General features: G+C 41.2%; 1 protein-coding gene across 13 annotated transcripts in view; it reads right to left on the reverse strand.

Moving 5' to 3' along the window:
• Positions 1-21562, reverse strand: part of MTUS2 (microtubule associated scaffold protein 2) — a 265387-nt gene that overhangs the window by 206217 nt on the left and 37608 nt on the right. The window lies entirely within an intron of this gene.

Below are 21562 nucleotides of genomic sequence, written 5' to 3' on the forward strand. Positions count from 1 at the left end.
CACTCAGCTGTAAATCCAGTTTTTTTACTGGAAGAAAGGCTATAGCAGAAGATGAAAAAAGTGCCTGTGAGCATGTTAATCATGGAGTGATTGATGTTGCCATTACAAGAAAAGGTTAGACAACCTCCTCAGCAGTTTTCACCACTATTTACAACACAGTGCCAGTCATCCAAACTAAGGACTGATCAATGCATGGACTTCAAATTAATTCAATAAGAGTCCTCTGAATGTAATGGCAAGTCTGACAGCATTCATCTGTTTTTGTTTCCCCTCCCTCTTTCAGCACATTGCTGAAGTCTGAAGATATCTGAAACAGGAAATTTTAGAAAGAGACTAACTTATTAGAGAGTGTCCAAAGGAGGGCAATGAAGATGGTGGAGGGTCTGGAGAGGAAATCTCTTGAGGACCTGCTGAGGTCACTTGGTCTGTTCAGCCTGGAGCAGAGGTGACTGAGGGGAGATCTCATTGCCTTCAGCAACTTCCTCGAGAGGGGAAGAGAAGGGCAGGCACTGATCTCTGCTCTGTGGTGCTAGTGACAGGACTGGAGGGAATGGCCTGAAGTTGTGTCACAGGAGGTTTAGGCTGGATACTGGAAGAAGGTTCTTCACCCAGAGAGTGGCTGGGCACTGGCACAGGCTCCCCAGGGAAGAGGTCACAGCACCAGCCTGACAGAGCTCAAGAAGTGTTTGAACTCTCAGGCACATGATGTGACTCTTGGGGATGGTGCTGTGCAGGGCCAGGAGCTGGACTCAATGATCCTCGTGGGTCCCTTCAAACTTGACAATATTCTGTGACTCATGGTCAGACGACCAAAGAGAACTTCTTGCTCTGGCTCCCTATGCACATCCTTTCTCATACTGGCATCAGCTGCTACAAAACCCAGCTAAGAAAGCAGACAAAAAGGCAGTAGCCAAATTACAAAACAGGAAAAAAACTAAATTATCACCTCTACACTTTCTTCTGTGAGATAGTTTCACAGAACTCTTGCCTGCTGCACTGTTAACATTACTTCATGTATTTTTACCGGAAAATATGTGAATTCTGGAATGTGGGTACACTACTAATGGAAGCCCTATTGTGATGTGAATCGAAAAAGACAAAGTTTTTAGAACTTCTCTGAATGCACTTGTCTTCATAAATTATTTGAATGTAAATATATCTATTGAATCAAAGAGCAAGCCACTACTTCTACATACTATACTTTCTTTAATAATTGGTTTGATTTCCATATATCTTTTTTATTGTCAGCTATAAAAAAAAATCACACCTGAATACTAAGAAAAGAAACAATTAAAGAAATTATCATTTAATAAAATTACCTTCCTTTAAGTCCAGGATTCCATCATTTATTTCCTTTATGCAAATTTATTCAATAATTAGAAGGAAGAGTATCACTATTTTAGTTCCTCTAAGTGATTTAAGTGATATAACTAAGCACTGCTGCTTTTTATTAGACAGTATAACAAAACTGTTCTGCAGCAATATAGATCTTAAATATACCTGGGCAGTAGATGTCCCTTTCCATCTCCATTACTGATATTATTAACATCAGTGTCATTACTTTGAAGCAATAACCAGTGACCAGAGTTTTACCTGTTACATTTCTTTCCAGTCTTGAATATATAATTTTCTAGTTAGCTGAAGACAAACCTCCTTGTTCTCTAGCCCATCTTTTCCAGGTTAGTCCAACTACTTTCTTGAATAATACTTCTAAAACTAAACCAGCCAAGCTGCTACCTGATGAGTCATCTTTTGTAGTAATTTAAATGACCATAAGTGAGTACTACTGCGGTCTGAAAATGCTTTCCTTAGCTTTTCAAACCTGTTGTGAGAAGCTCTCCTTCCATAAACAAACACTAACAGAATTACCAATGTACTGCTTTGCTAAAGGCTTACTGGAATTGCAAACTCATTAGGTGCTTTTCACTTGTAGTCTCAACCCAGCCAATTATTGCATAATTACTCAGTGTACATATTGCAGTGGTGTCTGAAGTGGGTCATGGTCATGGTCAAGCATTCAGAGATCATGTAGGGTGAAAAGCACAGAGCCAGTTGCAGTTTATCTCCCTTTCACTTTGTCATGGACAGTGAGTCAACAATACAGCAATGAATTGTAAAGAAAGAGCTGCCAAATAGTCTCATACACAAGATATTTAAAACTAAAATAAACAGAAAGGGAATCAGGTACATTCTCAACAACCATATGCAACAACGCACTCAATTCAGGTACTTAATTTGGGTGACAGAAAGACGGCATTTAAGTCATAACACAGCTCTCATGTGCTATGAAGTTTAAATGTTATCAGACCACATCCCTAGCTTTAGCAGGTACCCTAACTGTAGCAGGTTTCCTGCTATCACTCTTTGAGCAGATCCCGAGTTTCCCTTTCTTCCAGTCATGTAACCAACTCACAATGTTAATGCCTCCAACCTCTTCTAAGACAGAATGTGACATTTGCAAACCCTTCTGCCTTCTGTGTGGTTACCTGTGAGCAGACTTTGTTGTATTCAGTGGTATGTTCCCTTGCAACAAGGAACAGGGCAGCCTTACAAAATGTAAGAATTTACACAAGAATGTGGGGGGAAAAGAACTAAAGTAAAGCTTTCATGTGCACCCATGGCTGCAAGTTCAGGTTCTCCCAGGTTTGGGGCCTCCTGGATAGCTTTTCTTTCCAGCTGACAGCCTACTCTTAAATTTTAACTCTGATCCAGGGGTTCACCATCCTGTTCCTGGCACCATAAGAAAATGCCAGTCACTAAGATGCCATTAAATCTTCAAAGAAATTATTTTCACAGTTTCCCGTAATTCCTCTGTTTCAGGCCAGAAACGCTTACTATCCTTTACTTTTCACCTTCCCCATTTAACAGAACTTAACTCCTCCGTCCACTCCATCAGCGCACAGAGAATAGAAAAAAATGTCTCCCAAACATACTTAGCCAAAGTCATCCCCAGTTAATAGGAATCTTTCCTGCGGAAAGACCTTATTTGATTTTGCATTGTAGATTATGATGTCCTACCTATAAAGTTTAAAGCAAAGAAACACTGACAACTCTTCTTTTTATTTGCTGCTATGCACTATCCAGTAAGGCAGAAACACTACTCCACTTACCTTTTGCAGCAGGCCACACAAATCCCTTTATCAGACAGAATATGATAGGCCACTTTGGCTTTCTGGTTCTCACTACTCACAATAAATCCCACAACATACTGCAGCCTTAAAAAACCCTTTCTCATTTTTTTTCATGCATGAGGTGTAAGAATCACACAGAGAGAGGCCAAAGACATGATTCTGTGTAAGGGCCTCCTCATTTGTATGCAGCACACCAGACTCCCACCAGTTTGTACCTAAATGTCAGTCCTAATACGTAGTTATCACAGGAAGATGGCCAAGGTGATTTATCTTAATCATGAAGGCAAAATATTACTATGTTTCATGAGCAAAAAGGCACATTTTGACCCACTTCTTTTGAAATAGCTGAAACTATAAACAATTTATAATTTTTCAGCTGTTCTTTAATTTCAACAAGCTATGTGTTGCTGCTAAGGCCACCAGCACTTGAAAAAAAAGGTTCTTTGGATACAGTTTCCTAGGAAAGCAAAATTTTTAGAAGTGCAATTTCTTGTTTGCTGTCAATCAGGAAATGTCCATAGATGGTTCATAAAATCTTTTTGAAACTGAGGGTTGCAAATTATGCTCATGAGCACTGTTAGACACAACTTCAAGATCTCAAATTGTCACTGAACAAAGGGCCAAACTAACTCATAAAATTAATTTCTTTTGCCATACCCTCATAAATAATTATCTGGTCATTACCAAAATTTTGAGGTCAGTGGGAAGAAATCTCTTTGTTCTCGGTACTGACCCCATTCCTGGAGCCAAGACACACCTCAGGAAAATATATCTCCAACTATTAATTCAACCTTTGTCTTCAAAACCCAAAGTATGTTAATAAAAACTGCAAAGGAATTAAAAAAAATATATCAAAAGGCTTCCCTATGAACTACTAAAACTGAGAATAATTAGGAACTTTGAATAACATTCTACAGTCTCACAGGATCTGTAGATCAATGCAGTAACAAACGTCCAAAAGCCCAAAGTGAATTTTAAAGAAAGATCATAGTTTGTCTGATAGCAAGGGGCTTCAAATCCTCCATCTCCTTCAAGAGTGTGGCTCCCAGCAAGGAGGAAAACTTTCCCAAGTGAAGACAGCTTGGCTGAACTCACCAGAGAGCTGCTGTGTCCTCACACAAACTTACCAACAACAGAATGGGCAACCAGCACCTCTTGTCTCTCATTACCATGACCTTCAACTGTCCAGTTCTCCTCCTAGAGCCAAAATTGCCTTATTTGAGCCAATCAAAGGAATCAAAGGATCGTTTGGGATGGAAAAGATCTTTAATATCATCGAGACCTACCATTAACCCAGTTTTGCCAAATCCATCACTAAACCATGTCACCAAATACCACTCTACACATATTTTAAATACCTCCAGGGATGGTGACTCCATCACTTCCCCAGGTTGTCTGTTCGAAAGCTCAACAATCCTTTACAGGAAGCAACTTCTAATTTTCAGTCTAAACCTCTTCTGGTGCAACTTGAGGCCTTTTCCTCTTGTCTTGTCACTTGTTACTGGGAGAAGAGACCCCCACTTGGCTACAGTCTCCTCTGTTGCAGAGAGTGATAAGATCCCACCCTCAGCCTCCTTTTCTCCAGGCTAAACACCCCCAGCTCCCTCAGCTGCTCCTCATGAGACTTGAGTTCCAGAACCTTCCCCAGCTCCGTTGCTGTTCTCTGGACACACTCCAGTCATTTTGTTCTTATGGAGCCTAAGCAGTGCAACTTCATGGTATGTAGAAAGGTTGTCATCAATGCTCAGACTTTAGAACAGGTCTTGGTTTAGCAATGCATTGCTCACACCTTCATTTTACCTTTATAAAAACAGCCTAACTAGGAATAAAGGCAATTCCCTTGAATCCAGTCCATAAGCTGTCCCCTTTGCCATTGCCTTTTGTTGAGCGGCCATTCTGATTTTTATTGCAATCTTACAGAAAAGCATTTGCATTGATTTTTTTTATACTTTTAACAGTAGTTCAGTCATTTAAATCCATGGTAAAAGAAATCAGTGTTCCAGACTCCCATAGGCCACCACGATTCACATGCAAAGTATGTCTGTCTGTTTCACTAGTATTTCCTAAGAATAGTCACTATCTGCCAATTTACACACAAATCCATCACTGACAGGGAGGTCATATGCCAACAGTGTATTTCTCTGCTGTCTTTAATTTAGATTTATAATAGTATTTTTTTCACAGATACAAGTTGGCAAAATACTGGTCATACTGCAAGGAGTTTCATTTTCCTTAGGGGGAAAGTAGATGCCAAATTGTGATAGAACACCAGGAGGCCATAAAAACGGAATTATAAGTCCACAGATACTCCATGGTAAGTTGACAAAAAAATTTTTTCTTCCCCGCCAGAGGGATTATAGCTGAATTGCTGCATCTGCAAAATCCAAAGTCCTTTGCTGCTACAAAATTATTTTCTACTTGGGTCCAAGCTTTATAGTAGCTGGCTTCCCAGTCACAGAAAGCCATACATTATTTACAAATCTTTGAGTATAAGTCTGTTATGAATACATTAACTGTTCTCTTACCTTCAGAACTCATTAGCAACAGGAACAAGTCTTCCAGTGCTATTTTCCACTATATACCTCCTGCATATGCTGAACCTGCTGTGCCACTCAAAAGTGGTGTGTTTCCAATGTTAGCCTTATTTTAAAGAGTGAATTGAAAAAACAAATTGACTATAGGGAAAAAAAGTCTTTAAAAATACCCCCAAAGCATGTTGAGCCAGTAGGTAGATATCCACCCACTGGTATTCATGAACTCTGCCTAGATGCAGGGATTTATTGTTGAAGCACTGCAGACTTTTTAGCCTTGCTTCTAAGGAAATAGAGGATTACGAAATCACATTGTATGACATTTGTCAGTCCTTCCTTCCTTAGCCACCCTTGAACCTCTTGGCTAGTTTTAAGCAACTTTGATAGCTGCGTTCAGGGAAGAAAGAGGTCTCAGAGGCAGAAGTCCTGACAGGTCTTGTGAAAATTAGAGGCTGGGTAGGTACAGAAGACAGAGAGGAGTATTTTGCCTACTCAGGGAGGCAACAGCCTGTTGTCTGAACCCACATACCTAACTCACATCAGCCACAGCCTGGGCTGATGTTCACCCACCAGGCTGGGAAAATAGAGCAAATACAGCATGCTGCAGGAGCTGAGAGGGATTAGAGGATGGAGGACACAAGCCGACACAAACCCAAGTTCTCACACTGAGGCTGCTTGGTTTTTCATAACTCTTTTCAAGGACAACATCAGTGAGTAGAAAACTTATGTTTTAATTTGTAAGGCAAACATGTATATAATTATGAAAGAGTATACTCTGCCAGGCTGGTTATATGAAATAGGCAAAGTCTGGTCATATGGGGCCAAATAGTATAAACTGGAGTCATTCCACCAAATTCAGTGGAAAAATGGCACCCTGCCCTGGAAAGGCTCACAGACCTCATGAAAACCAAGGAACACCGGTGAGAAGTGAGACCAAGATGGGATGGGGGCCTCCTTCCCCTGCAGATCCCAGCTGCACAATGCCATGGCTTGCTCGTGAGCAGGCAGGATACTCTCCTTTCCTGCACTCAGCAGCAACTCATTCAGATCCCTCTTCAGAGAGACAGGCCACTGCCATGTTATATTGGAGGAATTTGGACCAGAACTGTAAGGGAATTCTTAATTGCTGTACTTTAGCTCTGACTTTGCGTTTTGCTATGGACTGCACAGATAGGCCAGCTTTTATAATTGCAAGCACATTTTACATAGATATAGATATACATACATTTCTCCTCAATGGTAAATTCAGTCTTATGTACTGAGAAAGCAGAGTGCAGTGATCTGCTTTTAGCTGGTTAAGCAGTATGAAGTGATCCAAGAAAGAGAAATCAAGGAAAATAGAACATTATTTCACTCTTCAATCAGTTTGCCTAGTTACAAGGCTCTTGCCAAACAAAAACGTAATATCCCTGCTAAAATTAGGATATTAGTTCTAATTACCAGGCACATAAAAATCTTAAAATTCTGGAGCTAAACTGATAATGTTGCTATGGAAATAAGCTTAATTACTACAGACCAGCTAACAAGCTTCTCAATGCTGCTATCTTTACAAGCTACCTCCGCTCCTGAAAATTTGTGGTTTTTTCCTCCCCCAAATGGGACTAAATATCACTAGTGTTAACAGTAATTAAATTCAGACATTCCAAGTCTGAGACTATTCTGAGAATTGCTTCACAGAGGCTAAGGCAAGAGAAACACAAAACGCAGTGCTTCAGTGTAACCATCCAAACAGTCAAAACCACATTTTCATCAATGTACTAATTCAAACACACCAGGCAATGTAAATTCCCCCTGTACATAACAATGAATGCATGCACGCTCATCCCACACACTTCCCCCCACCCCTCACACAGGAGGAACATTTATGAGAAGGAGAGTCACACAGCAGAGGGTTTTCCTGCACTCCCCAGACCAAAAGTCACCAATTACTCCTTATGAATGTGTAACTGTGCATATGGAGACACCAGTGCATATGGATCTATGAATATATACATGTGAATGTATGCACGCAAGAAAAAGATCATTCATGAGCAGACTCTAGCGTTTTGCTTTCCCACAGCAGGAAGCCCCACACTCCAGCTCAGGGATGGGCAGCTGGCAGGGCAGAGGAAAGGCAGCAGGGTTCGAGCTCCAGTGTGACCATGACTCCATATGCAGGGTAAGGGTCCCAGAGGGGATAAACTGGGGATGGAGGGGGCAGAAGACAGGCAGGAGACCCTGATCGAATCCAAGAATTGCCCAGCTGCAGGGGCTGGGACAGAGCTGGTCTTGCATACTCCAACAAGATGAACTCTACTCCCTCCTCTTTCTGAAGGGACTTTCATTCCCTGGGTGCGCCTATTCATCCTGCTGGAAACACAGCCATGCCTAAGCCCACCTGGGGCAGCCACATGTAATGAACATGACCCACTGGCTACGAGCCCACAGGCTGCAAAATGCATATAGTCAAAGTGAACTCCACAAACTCTCAGTGACTGAAAATCCTTCCTTTCCAGCATTTGGAGGTAATCTGCAAATTTTCACTGATAGAAAAAGAGCTCAGATTTATCAGATAAGTTATAAGCTATATGTCATGAATCATTTAAGCAGTCTTAACAAGTAGCTGAAATCAGAAAACCCACAAGGAGAACATTTCACAATGATCCTTGTTGGTGGCCTGCAATACAAACTTGCTTACATCCGATCTGACAAAAGTCACTCGGCTGACTTTGGTTTAATCACTCCTAATTAATACCAGTCTGAAAGCAAAATATTTTGTTTAACTTTCCAAAGAATAAAACTAGTGCTCAGTTCTGAAATGTTAGCTTTTTAAAAGATTCTTCATTCATATTACTTTCCAAAGATTTTCTTAAATCTATTTAAAATCAATGCATGCTTGCCAAATTAAACACAGTAATAATTCAGAGATAATTGGTCTCAGAATAACTTTACCAAAAATTGAAGCAAAAATGCCTCTAAAATTCTGACACTCTGAAACTGCATTTAGACCACAGAAGACATTTTCTAATTGGTACAGAGTTGAGGAAACACATTTGCTAGTTACTACATATTTTTTCCTTGGTGAAACCATGGAAGGTACATCAGTTCTTGGATTCACAGAACTTAAGCCCAGAGGAATGAACCAATTATCTGGTCTGACCTCTGTATATGAGGAGTTATTAAATTTCATTCATTAGCTCCCTAATTGAGCCATAGAAGTGGAGACTTACTTCCATTTGGAATTTCAATGGTATCAGCTTTCAACTATTAGTCCTTGACAGTCCTTTCTTCACCACTCTTTTGCTGTCACTATCCTTTTATGGCTGAGTTTATATATGACATCAAGCCACCTCTCAGGCTTTCTTTGAGGTGTTCAGTGCTTGTAACTGTGTTTTCTTATTTCCATGGTTCCTTTCTGCACCTTTAGTTTTTGATGTTCTTTTTAAAACAAGGATATAAATTCTTCAAAGTAAGGCAAAAAACATCTATTTTTTCTTCCCTGTAGTTTTTACACCCAGTGACTAAAATAAGCATTTGGCTGTAACCTCACTGGAATGCTTCAGCTTTCCTCCAAATATTTTAAGAGCAAAAGTAGCATCCCATAGAAGTTGTTTTCTGTAGCCAGGTGGATTGCTTCAGGCTAACTGGCTTCATTAAACATAAGCAATGCCTCTTCCTCTAGCTTAGGCTTCCTAGAGGATATTTGGTGTCTATCTAATGCAGAGGATAAGTTCTGCTGGAGCCAATGTTGAGTATCCCATACAGACGTGTGATCTGTATGATATGAAACAGACTCTGAAAATACATCTGCAGAGTTTAACTTCCTATTGTTTTTAACAGCACAACTGTTGACATCAGTGCAAAAAGCAAGTGCTGCTTAAAGAGTCCAGCAGAGTCAGCAGCCACCTGCACTGGGGTGCTTCTCAGCAGCAAATCCCCTCATTTAGTCCAGAGAGGCAGCATGTACTCCATGTGAAAGGAAGAAACACATCTGATGGGCTCTTCAGTACTTCAGCTGCTGCTCCTGGAGCAAGTCCCCAGGTCACACACAGCACTCTGCATATTGCTGCCTAAGGAGAGATGACCAGGATGGATGTGCACCAGCACATCAAGCGTCAGAAGATGCAGAGGGCAGGTTTAAACCACACTGGGTGTCATGCAGGAATCTTCAGGTTAGCTGTCCATAAGCTACTTCTGGACTCTCCTCAGACACTTACTAGCTTATAACTTATTAGCTTATTTCTTACTAGCACACTAATGCAGCTGTCCTGCCTGCGGGCCTTGCTGTGGTGGGGACATCCAGCGTATCTGCGTTAGCAGCTATGGGAAAGCCCAGCCCTCTCACAGGTCTCACAGGAAATGTGCCCCAGTAAATAAGGGGCAGGAAAACCCATCCCTGAAGGAAGCAAATACCACCTGATCTCCCCCCAGGGGCAGCTGGGAGAAGTCTATAATGAGCTCTCCAAATGTTTCCGCTCACAAGGCTGTAAGGAAAAGAGGAGACAGACACTTTTCTCAGCAGTCACTAATACACTGAGCCAAACAGCGAGAGTCCTTCCTCCCAGCTTCTGAGACTTATGTAAAGCAGTCTCCATAGTCTGCAGGTGCACAGGTAAGTCTTGACCCAGGTTCATGACATGCACACCAGCTCTGGGGACAAGGCAGAGGTGACAAGTCTGCAGCTGGTAAGGAAGAGACATGCTGGCCATGCTCCATCCCCACCAGCAGCCATCCTGCCCCACACCACAGTCCTCAGACTTTTGCAGAATAAACTCTTCCAGCGCAGGTAAGGGCACCCCCAGCACACACACCAATTAATGCAATGGCACTGCTCCCCGTGCATCCTGAGGGCAATCCCTGGGGACAGCACAGCTTCTTGCATGAGTGGTGTTTCTGCTTTCCCTGGGCACTCTCCTCCAACCCACTTGTGCTTTCCCAGGGAAACAAAAAAACGTGCTGCAGTGAGGCAGCTGAAAAGTAACAGAACGAACACAGGGTGGGAAGGGGATGGGGGGAGTAAACTGTATATTTAACCTTTTTCTTGACTTGTATTTGGCTTTGAGTGCTCCACTATGCAACTTTAATAGAGTTTCCCTGCAGTGGGGTTACATGGATCTGTGCAAGCACCTGCAGTGTCAGCAGACTCGGAGAGAAGGGCAGAGCATGCCTTCTTGGAGACTTTTCCACAGAAAAGTTTCCAGGGCTCTGACATCCCCACTGAGATGACAGGGGACCAATCTTCAAAGGCTCTTCTGAACTCCCTATATGGAGCTGAGTTTATTTACTTTAAGGACATTCATCCCCTACGGCCAACAGGGAGCACAAGGGCTCGAGCTGCTACAAGTAAAAGGTCTGCTTGCCATGACCTTGCATCCCCTGAAGTTGTTGGAAAGCTTTCTGAGACAGCTTGGAGTAGTGCACTGGATCAGGCAGCTAATTATAAAACTTGACTGACTTTGCAAGCATACCTGACTCCCATGGAGACCGACAGCAGGGCTCAGAGGATTTGTGCTGTGTACAAAGATCAGCTGGTTTTCAAATGATCATTAATATAATTTCCCCAAAATCTGTAGCATGCTGAATCCCCTGTTCTGCAAACATGATCAGGCCATCAGGTTCAAACTCCCACATGATTCCCACCTTCCCCGGGAAGCATCTTAAAAATCACTAAAAATGCTAACATTTCTTTTTCCACTTTCCTCTCTCAAAAATATTGTTTAGTGAATCTGTAAAACCTCTAAAATCAGGTTGTCATCTTTGGATATGGGCCTTGTTTGGAATTTCTCATCCAGAAAGGCAAATGTTTCACTATATGGTGGCCACCTAAATTCAGGAAACTGTGTAATGGAAACTATTTTACAATCTTATCTATGATTGCTGCCTCCTATATACTTTACAGTTGACATATTTATAATACAAGGGGGATGTAAAATATATCCACCTAGATAGTAGTCAGTCAGTCAAAAAAGGACCAGCACAGCATAAGTCCACAGCAGATTTTAGCTTCTGCCTCTCCCAGAGAATAATAGCTGTGTGTCTGGCTCTGCAAGTAATGGATTACACGTGTGCACACACAGAACACAGACACCTGTGCAAAACAAGTGGTCTGATTCTCTAAGAAAATGTGGACATTCCCTTAGGCTATTTTTTCCCTCTCTACTTGCATAGGCAGTACTGAGCAGAGTATGTGGTATTGGAAACTATTACATCCTGAATGACTGATATAATTTCATTTGAATCTTACCACGACCTTCACATATTCCCAAACCCAAGGCAAATTTAACGGAATGGGCTGCTATTCCATTCACCTGCAAATATGCTTCCCGGATGAATTTTCAGGTCCTTTAAAGTGAGCATAATTTCATGATTCCCTGGTTGCCACCCAGTCCAGACTCATCACAGCACTTTCATTACTGCCCAGCCAAACAGCAGAGAGTGTTTGCAAATGTTATTAATGGTATGGCAATACTCTGTATGAAGAGTCAAATGCAATATGCTGGAACTCACCCCAGCCCAACAAATAATACCAGCAAACTGTAGCAAAACTGACAAGTCATTTAAACGCAAAGTACTTTCAAAAATGTCTTATTTAGGCACACAGTGCAGTGGCTCAGAAGTAGCAATCAGCAGTAGGATACTTACCAGCTCAGACCCTGGTAGGTGAGTTGGGAGCTATGGACTTGGCTGAGGAGCCTGCGCAAGCAGCACAGAGCACTGCTGCTCAGAAATGGAGCAGCTGCCTTGGAATGGGAAGAGATGGAGCCCAGATGGAGATGGAAGCATGCCCTACCTGGCCTGGGCCCACAGCCCCTGGAGGCAGTGGAGCAGGGAGAACAGGCACTTGGTCAATTTTGACTAATGGTTATACAGGACCTGAACTGTTATGGGATGAAATTAAGGGCTCCCTGCAGCCACTCAGAAATCCAGAATGGATATACAGGCACCTGTGCCCAAAGCACGTGTGCAGCCACTCCTGAGAGCCGTGGTGGCAGCAGCCTTCTGGGAACTGGGGCCACGTGAGACCACCTGTGAGCACTCAGGGTGTCCTGAACAACAAAGCAGAAGAGGATATGCCTCTTCTGCTTGGGCAAACCCAGACACATGGACTACTTGATTAAGTCTAGCCCCTAGAACTCTCCTTTATAATGCATAGAGAGTGCCTCAAAGAACAGGCTGCTGCATTTCCTTTAAATTCAGTCCTTGCCTGCAGTAGTTATTTGAAAGACCTCTTGATGAGTGAGGAACAAGGAGAATGATAGCAACCATAACAGTGACCTATGCTTGAGGGAAAGAAATAATTTTGATTAAATGGGTTAAAACTGTTTTTCAGCAATGTTAACCTCTGTCTTGTAGGGTTGCTATATAAACAGTTGGAAGAAAAGCTATGCTTATTAATGATCAAAACTTTCCAGGCTTTCAATTAATGAATGAAAGAAAATGCTAGCTAGTTACATCTATGTCCTCTGAAAGATTCCAAAAAGGGGAGAAATGATAGGACATTTCCAATATTTTTTGGATAAAGCAATTGAGCACAAGAAAACTAAAAATCTTTCAAGTGACTTTGAATACGCCTGATGAAACAAAAGCAAGTACAAGTAAAGCTTGAAAGATTTCTGTGTATGCACCTTATATTTTCTATTTTGCTTCTGGAGTTGCCTCAAAGAGGGTTTTTTTGTTTTTTTGTGGAGATCAGAAATACAAATAAAGAAAGAAATTGGGAAGAAATCTAACAAATGTTTTCACCAGTCTTTCCAAAACCAGATCACAAACTCCATCACTGGATCACTGCTTTCATTACAAATGCTTCATTCCAGGAGCTCACACCTTTCCATTATTCAAATGAGAGCTAAGTTTGCCGAGACCCTCAGCAAAGAGACACTGGACTCTGCTTTGCACAGAGCCCCTCCTTCAGAACCCTTAGGCACAGCCCATGAGCAGAACAGTCACTGTCATCCCTTCGATTCCTCAGGACAAGACCTTTTACCCTTCAGGATGTAAATTACCAGCTGTCAAGTGGCTTCAATGGCACTCAGCTCCACATGAAGAAGAAGCATTATAGAAATGTTAATCAATTCTAATCAATATCAAATCCTGGGTCTGAAATGAGCTGCTGGCAGCAAAATGGCAGCAGCTGAGGTTCTCCAGCAAACACTTAGAGTACAAAGGGAAAACCACTGGCCCCGAAATATCCCTCACATTTAAAAGCAGCTTGGCAGGAGTGACACTGAGGAGCTCTGGCACAGCAGGTATGAACCTGAATCAGCTGGCAAAGAGAATGGGTTTTGATTTCCAATGCTATCCACACAATTATTTTCATTAAACAGGATCCCATGTCAAGTTTTTCACCCTGTGCTCCTGTGCTGTCCCTGTACTGCTGGGACCCTCAGCATTGGCCCCAGGCCAGCATCTCCCATGGCAACCCATTCCAAACCCATGGAGAACAGAGCATGTGGTACCTAGGTGGGCTTGAACCCCTGAAAACACTAATGGCTGTTTCATTTCAAGAAGGGGAGAAGACAGACTGAGAAGAAAGTTTTTCAATGTAGGAAATGTGACATGGCTCCAAACTGAACAACAAAAGTACACAGCCAATAAGATACATATTTCAAAAGCAAGCTATTGCTAGCAGAACAAATCCAAACAGAATTCAGGGAAGGAAGACAGAGCAACCAGACATTTGCAATACGCTCCACACAGTGCATTGATGGACAATAAACCTGTCTGAACCAATACAACAAATTGGATGTGGCTTCCTGCATCTTTCATGGGCCACCAGCTGCCATCTGTATGTCTCCATATTCATCTATCATTATCTCATACTTATTATAATTGTCACAAGCTTCGTGAGAACACCCCTCACAGTGATCCCAGTCTGTCTTCCACATTAAAATCAATGTCAACATCTGAGTCCCAATGGATTGAGTCTTTGTTATTTCTAATTCTGGGGACAGAACCCTTTTTTTTTGATACACAAGTTAAGAAGCAAATTACTTTGATATTAAAATATTCAAGAAATAATATTTTACTGTAGTATTTGGGAAAATAAAATATTTTTAATAGCACCAAAATATTGCTTGATTCTGCCTTTTACTTGTATTTTTGGTATAATAATTACCTTTTTTTCACCTTCCCAAAATCATAAACAAAATTATATTCTTTTATTTTGAACCTCCAGGGGTATCCTGGTCCAGTTTCAAAACATTTTTGAACATTCTATAAAATTAAAAATTCATTCAAACTTAAGACTTGTGAGTATGGCCCATCAGCATTTTTTTGAGGGGGAAAAAAAACCTGAAAAAACAAAACCCAAGAAAAAAAAAACAAAACCAAACCCCACACCAGAAACATGTTGGTCAGCTCCTGAAAGTATGTGCTTTTAAGGAGTCCCAGCTGGCCTGGAAGGAGGCATGAAATATTAAATGCTTTTAAAGGAAAATAAACCTAATTATCTTTCTGTGCATTCATATAAAAAGATCCTTGACTTTTTGCCTTTCATACTTCAAAAACAGAGATATATAGATAGAGAAATTTGGATTACTTACAAGTTAACACTGAAATTTCAGTTCATAGCTCTGTAATACAGTAGGATGCTCAAACATCAGAAATCTTTAGCAAGTTAGTATTAGCTGTGAAGTGTTACTAATTCTGAATTCCTGGTGGTTTGCCACTTTAAATTAAGTACCAGATGAGATCAAATGACGGGTGAGGTTTTTTCATTGTTTGCTCATTCTTGTGTATTTATGAAAGTAATTTTCTAAAAGATCTTGGGCAAAACACTGTAGAAATTGAACACACAAAATATTTCAGTAAAATACAAAGAGGCACAGTATTGTATCTTCCGATAAATAGCTCTCTTATTAATTGTGTATCCCAAACAGAAATTAATGCAAATCAATTTTCTCCCGTAAGATATAATTTCATTCATTCCAGTGACCTGGACCACAGAAATAATCACCAATATTTTACCCTGACACCTGGACATCCATTACAGGATCCCATCCACACATTCTTCTTCCAAGCAAGGAGCTCCATTCTCCTGAATCAATTAATCTCTGTTTACTTACGTGTTTCCTCATCCATAACAGCTCTGATTTAGTAAATCACTTCTAAAACTAAATTTCAACATTAAACATAGAGCTTCCACATGTGAGCTGGCAGAATTCATCAGTGTCATATGGATATTCCCCAGCTACAGGCAACAGGAATTTATTCAGCTCAGGTTTCTTGCTGGAAGTGTTCCCCTAGCACACAGACTGCTTAGCTCTGCTGAAGTGTGTGGTGTGCACTTTAATCTCAACAATACAATGTACTCCTAAAAGCAAAAAGTTCCAGTTCCTGGCTCTAGCTGGTACTACACACCTCACACAGATCAGTGAGGCTGGTCGCTTTCTGAACAGAACATTTGCAGCAAAAACCTCAAGGCATGCTGATTTGAAAACAATCTTTCCACCCTTGTGTATAAAGCACACTGAACTAATAAGAAGAGGTCTAACACAGACATCAAACTACTTTTGTTGCCCTTATCTCGGGGCAAAGGTGAACATAGAACAAAATAAGGACTTTGCACTCTGCTGACCTGAGGTAGGAGGTGAGGACTCAGCTAAATTGCTGCAATAAGTGCAGCTCACTAATTTTTCCTGAACACAAAGAGATGGGCAAGACCAATTTTGGTGGGAAAAAAATCCCCACAGAGCAACAACTAATTGCTGAATGCAATGTTAGTGTTTTTCTTAAAGAACTTTGCTCCAGGAGGCACAAGATTAAATAACAGTGAAAGCATTCACTTAAACGACATAAGTTTCTATCCTCTATGTCTGAGGAGGAAAACTCCCAAGAGCTCAGAAGACTTCTTATTTCAGCATGTCACCATCCTAAAAAAAATTTGCAATAATCACAGCCTATCTTAAAAAATTAGATTTTATGAATTTTTAATACCACACATTGTGTCAGGGTTGGATTCACTCTCTCTTTGGGTCTCTCTTAATCATATTTTTGATTTCTTCACCACAAGCACTAGACACTTGGTTTCCATCTTCAGTGAAAGTTGTGACATTGGTGTCTGTATCTGTAGGAGGGACCACACCAAATCTGCAGGACTTGCAGAAAATTGCAAGATCTACTTGAGTTACCCCTGCCCTGGTGGAAAAAGGTAAAGTGTCATGGCCATTCACTCCCACAAGTAAGCTCTCAGCTGGATTTTCTCATTTATTTATTTTGAAAAAGCAGATTAGGTCAAAATCTGTGAAGGTCAAGAAATTGTAGACTGCTTCTTCAGCTCTTCCAACACCAAAATCTGAAAGCTCTTCCAACACCAATGCTAAATTCTCACTACCCCTAGAACCAGGTTTACATTTAGTTAAAATTTTTTCCATCCTTTTCAAATATACAACCACAGCTTGATTTGATGCTACCCAGTCACAAACCCCAACTTCACACTGAAATACCTGATCAGTAACTCTTCAGAAAATCAAATATATTGAGCCACTCCAATTACCTCTAATAAAATTCTTGTGCTTTAATTTGGAACAACAGTTCAAGTTTTCCACTCTGGCAAAATACTCTGAAATACTGCAGGACTTTAACAAAGTTCCTGTAATTCTGTGGAGAAAGAGGTTGTTCCTTTGGTTTAGAAACCTATGGTATGACCTGGAATAGCAAGTACAGACATCCAAGTGCTAAGTGGAATTAACACCACTGTTCAACAGGGTTATGATCCAAGAAATCCTCACCAATCCAGGTGTGGGCAACAGCACACCCTGCAACACTTTTGTTTCTACTAAACATTTTCTTGAGTGCTCATAATTTTTCCTCTTGAGCCTTGGGAAATGGGGCTCTTCATGCATATACCTGCCTCCCCAGTGGGGACATATTTCTGTGTCTAAAGGACTGGCAGCTCTCTAAGTCCTTTAGGGCCTCATTTAAGTCCTGAGGGCTTGATTTGTTATATTTGTTCAGATCCTAACATCATAACCATGCTCAGGGCAAGCTTTAGGAATTGCTGTGGTTTATGGATTTCTTATGTGAGCTACACCAGCCCTTGAATCAAGCCCTGAGATTTAACTTCTGCTTTCCAAACTAGGAATCTCTTAAATTTAGTTACAGCAGCTCTAAAAACCTTAGGCCCTCTATGGAAAGGCATGTGTACCTTGATCTTCTCATGGGATCTGGTCTGCAGTCAGTATGCCATAAAGCATATGGAGGAAAATAGTCCTGCATGTAGCCCCTCCTCAGAGCATCATTGTGGGGCTCATCATCCCATCCAAGTCACTGCCAAAGATCTTGCTCCTCCTTGATTCCCTGTGGGATGAGACTTGTCAAGAGTGCCCCAAGAAAGTCAAACCTACACCCCGTAGGTGTAGGTTTGACTTTCTTGGGGCACCCTCACCCTCAAAGCCACTAAGGAGTCTCCACAGGCACAGAACCCAAAACACAGCCCTGCTCTGGTTGGGGAAATAAGGACATGGAAAGAACCAGCTGCACACCCTGGCAAGCAAACTCTTCAGCCAGTTTTTGCCAGCGCTGCTTCTATTTACTGACTCCCTTACTCTGAAACAGGAATTCCCTAAGAGGAAAGTACTGGAGCAGCCTGGGCAGGTCCAAGCACTGCAGCAGCCTCTTCTTTCTATGGCAGTGAAGGGTACAGTCCCCATAACATGCAATTTTTTCTGCTGCTTTATCATAGGAGAGGTTTTACTGTCTTATATTTCTTATATCAGCCACCTCTCTCCAGTACAAGCAGATGCTAAAAACCCATGATGAGGCATTTCTAATTCCTCCACTTACATGCTCTACTCTGAGTACAGTAGACTGCTACTGAAAATCCTCCTGGCAAACAATGCAGGATCAAAGAGAAGAGCAGAATTCTGTGTGGCTTATTACTAAAAAATGAATGGTGGGGCTAAAACAACAGCTTAGGAAATTATGTAAGGAGTAAGTATACATTCAAAACAACCCCTCTTAAGCAAATCCCAGAACACTCTACATAACAGCTTTTAAACAGAATATAATAACTGCTATGCAGTTCAATTGTCTTGATATAAGCTCACCAAAAAGATAAATTTTACAATCTTTTCAACCCAACACTGTCATAGAAAATAAATCTTAAATGGCCATAATTTTAAACTATATACGAAAAAGAGCCAAAACAAAACAAAAACAAACAAACCACCCAAAATCCACAAAAATTTTAACCCGTTATGGAAAATGTGAGATGTTTTCTGCTATATGCCTACAAGCCAATTGCCAAAAATTATTAGGACCGAAATCCTCATCACTGAAGAATATATAGAAGAACCAAACCCAGCCTGCCCTTTGTTCACACCACACAAACACAGTACTACTCTCTGGGAAGTGATGCTTACCAGTGCAAGCAGGACTACAGACCTCCTTCAACAGTGTCCTCATAAAACAGACTTTCTTTTGCAGCTGGGTGGGTTGCAAGAGAAAAGTGAGCAGGTCTTTCTTCAAGCAGAGTAGTAGTAAGAGGCTGCCAGTGCAGCCAGCAGCCACCACCACTGAGCCCACCCAGCTCAGCTGCTTGACAGAGCCAAGATGCAGAGGGCACATGTGTCCTGTGCAGGCAGAAAACATCTCCTTGGTAATTAGCAGCAGAGCTCCTACCTGGGGAGGCACTAAACTGCACTCATCATGAAAAATTAAACATCACCGATTGAAACAGAAGCATTTGTTCTCCGGTGTCAGGCTTTGGCACCATAACAGGAGATGACAGACTCAATTTCAAATAGTGATTGCAAGAGACGATGAAGAGAAACTAGTCAGAAACCTCAGCTTAGCATGCAGAGTATTACACTGGTGACAAGGATTTTGTTCTCAGATCTGTTTGTGAGAAGCAGTTTTGTACATTCAGCAAAGGAATCAGAAGGGAATAGCAATTACAGAGAGCTGCCGCAGCTGAGCTTTTTACACCATCACACCAATGCAGCCCATTTCCCAGCAGGATGTTCCTATTGGGAAAACCTGATATCGGCTTGACATTACTGTCCCTCCCCGAGCAGTTCAAGCAGTGGGATGTTTCTGAGCAAAACTGTAATGATTCAATAGAGAAATGTTCCACCCATAGAGGGACAAGATGTTACCTCACCAGAGCCAGCAGCTTTAGTGGATTTATTGCATGTTATCCCACAGCGGTTATTTTTCCTCCCAGTTTTAATTTTGCAGCACATAGTGGTTCCTTGGTACAAGAACAATTTGCATAACCAAGCAGAGACTCATTTTGAAGCACACTTACAACAGCATCCAAATGCCATGCTGTACACAGGGCTGGGAATGGCACATCAGGTTTCAGTACTGTTATTAAATCTTAATACTTCCTGAGGGCTGTGCAGTCTTAATTGTATCTCGTGCCTTTGCCACAGCACTGCACATAGTGTCATTTCAGTACAAATCAGATGAAAACCCATGCAGATTTATCTGATTGGTTCCCCTATCAAAGTTTTCAAATCTCGTTTTCTCTGGAAACCTATGAGGAGAAGATAAGCTGCAATACAGAGAAGTGAAAGATTAAAAACACATTGTTGTAGTCCTGTATTGGTATAAAAAGTGAAACACCAGGGGAGAAGAGAGTGTGAAGTGCTTGCTGTTCTCCCAAAGATGCCAAATGATGTTTTTTGGCAACTAACACTTGAATTTCAGTTTGCTTCCTCACAGTCCCTCAAAATGCACTGCATTTTTTTTTCTTTTTTCTTTGTTATTCTTCAATTTCTCTGTGGAAATATGGTGAGACACCACAGCATGTTATCTGTGTAGATGGTGTTCTAAAAAATCATTTTAGGAAAACACACTATGCCATATTTATTCAATCTTGCAGTGGAAAGCAGGTTAGTGATGCTGCTTTACTATGTCAGCCTGCAACTCCAAGGTCTGTATTTAGAAGTACCAAGTGAGGATTTGATGAGGGTATTGCATCACTCACTTAAAGACACTGTGCATAATTGGAAACAGAGCTTCTGGACTTCCTTGGATTTTATGTAGCTGCTTGTTTATGTTTGCAGTCTGTCCTGTGGTCTGCATCCTCTTTTATATACACAGCTTCTGTGCTGGTCTTCTATGAGATGTTTTCCTTGTGCTTCTTTCTCCTTTTTAATTGTTCAGTGTTCGAAATAATAAACAGCTTAGAAAATGAAAATGTCACAGCTTAGTGCAGATTGCATCAATTACTAAAACAGGATGCAGGACAGTTAAAGGTACATTCCCCAGTAGCAATAGAGCTGATCTTCTTCCAGATGGAATACAAAGCAAAAATATCCCATTGACTGCAATGAGAGCTGGTGGGCTTAAAAGATTCTCATGATCTTTCAAATTAAGACAACCTACTTTTCATGAACAGTGACAGAACTTGTAGTCTAAGCATCATTTAAGAGCTATAAAGTACACAATATGCTCAAAGGGATTAAATTTACTTTAAAAAAGCAATTTGCAGATCTCATGAAAAATGTTATAACAGTTTGATCCAAATATATGCAATCAAAACTACAAAAACTTGCTAACCTCTCGCCTTCACTCAACTTGACCTATAATGAAATACCTTGGGGAACGAAACAGGCCATAGGATATACCTTTTAGGGGTTTTTAATTCTTTGAAATACTTGGTCTGGGCATAAGCAGAGAAGTTGACAGGTGCTTGGGGATCAAAGGGTAATTTGGGCTTATCTTTATCAATTGGATTTAAGGAAGTAGCTGAGATCTGATTGACTCAGATAGTTTCTGCCTCTGTGGAAGAATGCAATAATAATGCTTACAGAAGCAGTCATGGGGCTGTGAAAACATCTAGCACAATCCAACAAACCCTGATACACTATTTGTAGAAGCAGAGAGAATCAAAAGAAGGTAAAAATTGTCACCATGGCTCCTCACAGCCCCTCACAGCCCCCATGCAGAGATGTCCCTGTTTCCTTCTTGCAC

This window comes from Passer domesticus, chromosome 2 (genome assembly GCF_036417665.1).
Source record: "Passer domesticus isolate bPasDom1 chromosome 2, bPasDom1.hap1, whole genome shotgun sequence".
In the NCBI taxonomy this organism is placed as follows: Eukaryota; Metazoa; Chordata; class Aves; order Passeriformes; family Passeridae; genus Passer; species Passer domesticus.